The sequence below is a fragment of the Octopus sinensis genome, linkage group LG7 (genome assembly GCF_006345805.1).
Source record: "Octopus sinensis linkage group LG7, ASM634580v1, whole genome shotgun sequence".
NCBI classification, from domain to species: domain Eukaryota; kingdom Metazoa; phylum Mollusca; class Cephalopoda; order Octopoda; family Octopodidae; genus Octopus; species Octopus sinensis.
Window position 1 is genome coordinate 10,616,471 of NC_043003.1, and position 6,636 is coordinate 10,623,106.

General features: G+C 36.9%; 1 long non-coding RNA gene across 1 annotated transcript; it reads right to left on the bottom strand.

The window, feature by feature from the left end:
* Positions 1 to 928: 928 nt before the first annotated feature.
* On the bottom strand, positions 929 to 2,802 carry LOC118764171. Its single transcript, XR_004999956.1, has 2 exons — positions 1,891 to 2,802; positions 929 to 1,850 (listed from the first exon to the last, which is right to left on the bottom strand). It is a non-coding gene; the product is annotated as an uncharacterized LOC118764171 (long non-coding RNA).
* Between the last annotated feature and the right edge of the window lie 3,834 nt (positions 2,803 to 6,636).

A 6,636-nucleotide genomic window follows, 5' to 3' on the forward strand; every position in this document is an offset into this window, starting at 1 on the left:
GCACACAAAATAGCAATTAAAAGTCTTATGTTTTATATATAATTTTTATTTGTTTTTATTTTTTCCATACCTAATCCAGAACTCACACAGTTCCGAATTCAGTTCACACCGGGGATTAATGAAACAAGTACCTGTAATATACTGGTACACAGTTAATACACTAAGAAGCTCTATACCTTATGACTAATAACAAACACACATGAAAGGATAATCTGCGGCAGGAACTCTAAAATGATCTGAGTACACAAACTAACTTTGACTCAATTTTATTTCATTGATATTACTATTATTCATAGTAAGGGCATGAACATCACAACTCTTCGTGTGACTTTCAATTAAATGCTTAGGCTGCAAACTACATAGGTGTCTTTATTCTATATCTTGTTTCAGTCATTGGATTGCAGCCATACTAGGCACTGCTTTGGAGGGTTTAGCTGAGGAAATTGAACCCCTATATATTCTTTTCCACTTTAAGCAAAAGACCCTAAATTTTAGCGGATGGGGTCATTTGATTAGATCAACCCCAGTTACGCAACGGGTACTTAATTTATCGACCCCGAAAGGATGAAAGGTAGAGTCGACCTCAGCGGAACTTGAACTCAGAACGTAAAGACAGACGAAATACCGCTAAGCATTTCGCCCGACGTGCGAACGTTTCTGCCAGCTCGCCACCTTAAAATATTTGTATTAGGTGTCACGCTTTGGAATCGAACTCGAGATGTCATAATTGGCTATACTGCATTCCCCAAAACAGTAATTGAACCCCAACATATTCTTTTCTACTCTAAGCACAAGGCCCTAAATTTTGTGGGAGGGGGGCAGTCGATTAGATCAACCCCAATTACGCAACGGGTACTTAATTTAACAGTAATTGAACCCCTGGGTATTTTTAATGTTTGGTACTTATTCTATTGGTCTCTTTTTTTTCAAACCACTAAATTATGGGAACAGACACAAACCAACACCGGTTTCAAGTAGTAGAGGGGGACAAACACACACACACATTAAAGAATATACCATAACTAGACACCAATATTTAAGCATTATCCAAACTAATTAGGTGATCAATGAAGAAAACCAAACGATATCCAAGTAAGCAATCCCTACAAACTATGAACCCACAAATGCTTTCCCCTTTACGAGAATGAAGGACAATCAAGAAGAACGATTCCAAGCTATAAGAAATTCACAGTCGAGCATATGTGTACTCCCATCATCAGCTGCCCAAATGGATATCACTACGGTTTCGACACCTGGACAGTACCATTCAATCTGGTGGTGTCCACAGCATCGAAAGTATAAACGCTGCTGAGGCTTTCACACAGTTTCCAGCTAATAAATTGGTCAGCCCAGTGCTATAGAAGACACTAGTATAAGATGTTGTACAGTGGAAATGAACCGGAAGCTATGGTTACAAAATGAACTTCTTAACCGCACAGTCATGACTGCAAAAAAATATTACATTCGCAGGAATATTCTACAAATTCAAAGCTTGCAGACGATGGCAGTAAGTTTTATGATATCTTTTTATTTCCCTTTTCATGACAGTTAGAGACCTCCCTAAAATAGCTGCTCAACTATGAAATGAATAAATTGCTATTATTGTTTAGCCCTTGGTTGGCTCCAGTTGAGTAAACCTGCAGTCATAGGCCTTAAAGCCATAATCATCTAGTTATTTTCTAAATGAGACAACTGGACGCAGCTGTTTGGATGCTGACGATCTGGCACGGCTGACTGGGCATTAAACCTGTTTTGGTAACAGTGCTTTTTTGCACTAGAGGCAAACACACGCGCACAGGCAAAAATACGCACATATAGACAGAGCAATATTACAACTTATTTATTAAACACTTTCCCTCTCCTCATACACAGGAAGGGATATATGCTCACACACATAAACAGAGAGGATAAGAAAGGAAGAGAGAAATGGGGAGAAGAGAAGCATTAAAACATCTGCTGTCAAATAAGTCAGCATCTAATCAGCAATGCTGAATAGGCAGCGCCAAAACGGCTGTGCCAAAATGTCCCATAGCCAGTTATTTTTATAAGATATTGTGCATTTTGGACCACATTGTACTTGATATATTTGTCTTGGTCGATTTTTTGAAGACAGTGTCATGTGATTTGGGGGAGGGTGACTGCCATGGATAGTCTGTTTGGTGCGAATTCAGTCAGTTTGTTTAGAGAAGTAGAACGGTAATCAATGTATACGAATTTTAGATCAACAACCAAGACCAAAGGGTTTTAATTATTTTATTGTTCTTTTGAAGATGTTTTGGTCACTTATTTCTATTGTTGACTTCTATACTGATATTTTTCTGTTTCCAACTGGTTTAATGACACTATTCGTACATTAAATACACACACATATATATATATATATATATATATCTGTGTATGTGTGTGTGCATATGTGTGAATGTGTGTACACACACACATATACACACACGCACACAATGACATTGAAAAGATTAAGAGGTTTCATGAGAGTAAATTTATATTAAAAAGCATAAGAGGAAATGCTTTCATGGATGAAAGTATTTACATTTCTGTCAAAATATGCTACCGGTTTCAATTGCTTAAAATAGTTGATTATGTCATGCTGAAATAAAAGGAAAAATTAATTGAACTGATATCATGAGATTTTAATTTATTTCAATTTAATTTCCTTCCAATTTCAGCAAGATTTAATCATCTTTTTAAATTATTAAAACTAGCAGCATATTTTGATAAAAGTATAAATACTTTCTTTTATCCATGATAAATTTCTCAATGGATTTCTTCTTTTAAATTATATATATATATCTGTAGTGTATTATATATATTATATATATTATATATGTGTGTAGTGTACATAAATATATATATATATATATATATATATATATAATATATATAATCTGAGCATGAAACTTATGGTAGCTCACATTTCAATCTTGTGCTTAATATAATATAATATAATATAATATATAAATATATATGTATATGTATGTATGTATGTATATGTGTATATAGATATAGATATATATATATATATATATATACACACCTGGTTACAGATCAGAACCTTTACCTCTCGTGTAAGGTCTCAACACTCTTTACCACTATGCTATATAATGATATAATTTAATGAAATTTTATTCAAATATGAATACATTTCCTTCAATATAAATAAACATTTTGCGTGGACAGCCAGATGTGGAACATGTGTGTATGTGCAAGAATGGGCTTCCTGAAACAACTAGAGACTATATCAGAGAAAATGGAGTGAAGCACTTAGAATAATATGGTTAACAGACAAGAAACCTATCAATAGTTTCTATTAAACACTATATAATACATGCTTATATATATATATATATATATATACACATACATACATACATATATGTATATATATATTTATATATATATATATATATCCCGATCCCTTATATATCCCCCGATCCCTTATCTGGTGGGCAATGAGGAAACTAGGGATAGATGAATGGTTAGTGAGAGCTGTGCGGGCCATGTACAGGGACGCCGCTAGTAGGGTGAGGGTTGGAAATGTGTACAGTGAAGAATTCCGGGTAGAGGTAGGAGTCCACCAAGGCTCAGTACTCAGCCCCCTCCTATTTATCATAGTCCTCCAGGCAATAACGGAGGAATTCAAGACAGGATGCCCTTGGAGCTCCTCTATGCTGATGACCTTGCTCTAATTGCTGAGTCGCTATCAGAACTGGAGGAGAAGTTTCAGGTGTGGAAACAAGGATTAGAATCGAAGGGCCTCAGAGTCAATCTAGCTAAAACCAAAGTCGTAATCAGTAGGAAGGTAGACAAATCACAAACACCTTCAGGTAAATGGCCCTGCTCGATCTGTAGAAAAGGTGTAGGTAGAAACTCTATAAGATGCACCAAGTGTAAGCTATGGACACATAAGAGATGCAGCAATGTCAAAGGAAGGCTAACTAGGAAGATGGTTTTTGTATGTGGCAGATGCTCAGGAACAATAAACACTGAAAATGCTCTGAGACCAACTTCCGTCACTTTCCAGGGAGAAAAACTAGAAATAGTTGATAGTTTCCGTTACCTAGGTGACCAAGTCAGCAGCGGCGGCGAGTGTGCTGAAAGTGTAACTGCTAGAGTAAGAATAGCTTGGGCAAAGTTCAGAGAGCTCTTACCTCTGCTGGTGACAAAAGGCCTCTCGCACAGAGTGAAAGGCAGACTGTATGATGCGTGTGTACGAACAGCCATGCTACATGGCAGTGAAACATGGGCCGTGACTGCTGAGGATATGCATAAGCTCGCTAGAAATGAGCCAGTATGCTCCGATGGATGTGTAATGCCGGTACTCACACTCGGCAGAGTGTAAGTACCTTGAGAGAAAAGCTGGACCTAAGAAGCATCAGTTGTGGTGTGCAAGAGAGACGTTTGCGCTGGTATGGTCATGTGGCGAGAATGGATGAAGATAGTTGTGTGAAAAAGTGCCACACCCTAGCGGTTGAGGGAACCTGTGGAAGAGGCAGACCCAGGAAAACCTGGGTCGAGGTGGTGAAGCACGACCTTCGAACTTTAGGTCTCACTGAGGAAATGACTAGAGACCGAGACCTCTGGAAGCGTGCTGTGCGCGAGAAGACCCGGCAGGACAAGTGAGTTCATAACCCGTGGCCTTCTACATGGGATGGAGCCAGCCTACGTATGCATACCTTCCTTCTTGGACACAAAACTCTACTTGTGAAGACGTGATGAGGCAAGTGAGGATCAGAATCGAAATCGATCAATGGAAATTGCGGATGTGCTACCAGTGCCGGTGGCATGTCAAAACTCTGCTTGTGAAGACCCGTTGAGGCAAGTGACGATCAGAATCGAAATCGATCAATGGAAATCGATCAATGGAAATTGCAGATGTGTTACCAGTGCCGGTGGCATGTAAGAGAACTTTCCGTTTCGCGACCGTTGCCAGCACCGCCCCGTTTCGTTCCGTTGCCAGCCTCGCCTGGCCCTCGTGCCGGTGGCACATAAAAAGCACCATCCGTTCGTGGCCGTTTGCCAGCTCTGTCTGGCACCAGTGCGGGTGGCACGTAAAAAGCACCCACTACACTCACGGAGTGGTTGGCGTTAGGAAGGGCATCCAGCCGTAGAAACACTGCCAGATCTGACTGGGCCTGATGAAGCCTTCTGGCTTCACAGACCCCTGTAGAACCATCCAACCCATGCTAGCATGGAAAACGGACGCTAAACGATGATGATGATGATGATGATGATATATATATATATATATATATATATATATAATATATATATATATATATATATATATATAATATATATATATATATAAATATATATGAGAGAGCGATAGAGTGACATATGTATATAATATATATATATAATATATATATATATATATATATATATATATATATATATATATATATATATAAAATATAATATTATATTATATATATAATATTTAATCCATAATTGTTGGTCCAAGGAAAATATATATTGTTTGGTCTATGGCGCTTCAGGAAAATAAAGATATTTTGCTAGACTAAGAATTTTGGATTAAATATTTTATTCACTCTCAGACTTTGAGTTCTTTATTCTAAGTGGCTGGACATAACTTCTTTTGAACTTGTCACCCCACTGGAATGAATATATATGTACATACATACATATACACCTTCTCTTCAACTTACGACCGAGTTCCGTTCTGACTGACCAGGTTGTAAGTCAACGTGGTTATATGTCAGGTTTATATTTTTCAACACTCTTTTTATTGATACTTGAAAGAGACTGAGTGAGAGACAGTGGCTGGCATGAATGCCTGTGTCTGAGGGAGGCCTGCGTTTCCAGATGCTGCCATAGTTATTGTACACCCACCTGTCCAATGTCTGAAAATCAATTTTTTTTATTTATTTAAATATTCTATAATATTTGTTACTGTTTGGGAGATCTTTATGGTAGTAGAAAAGGCATTTAAACTCCTATTTCTAAATATGATGCGCGGTGAGGCAATTAGCTGACCCCTAGTTTTAATTATGTTTATAATTATAGAATATCTGTATGATTTTACCTAAAAAGGTTATTTTAAGGTACCGAACTACTTTTTAAAATAATTAATTATTAATTAATTAATTGATTGATCAATTAGTTAATTAATTTTACCCTTTTATTATTTTTTTTTTATTTATTTATTTTTGTGATTGTAAGTGCAGACGGCCGTAAGTCGAAGAGAAGGTGTATATATTTCTGTACATATGATTTTGAACTGATGGAAACAATTTTTGGACGAATTTGGATAATTTAAAATGCATGAATATTTGCAGGATTATTTGGAGCAAACATTTTCATGTTGCCTGTTGACATTGCTTCATAAATGCTAACCATTCTTATTAACTACTACTAAAGCAGGAGAAAGTAGTATTCTAAATATCACAGCTGTTATAGAGTTAAGCAAGTAAAATAACTGTGCCTAACCAAGGAACACTGCATGGCTTGTACCGATCACCAGTTTGGTTTCGAACCCATCACTAATTGCTTAACTATTATGGTTCTCTAAACAAATTTAATGCTTAAAACTACAAAAAAAACATAAAAACAATCTCTAACGTTGCAACAATTGTCATTCATGTGTGTTCGGGCTTAGGA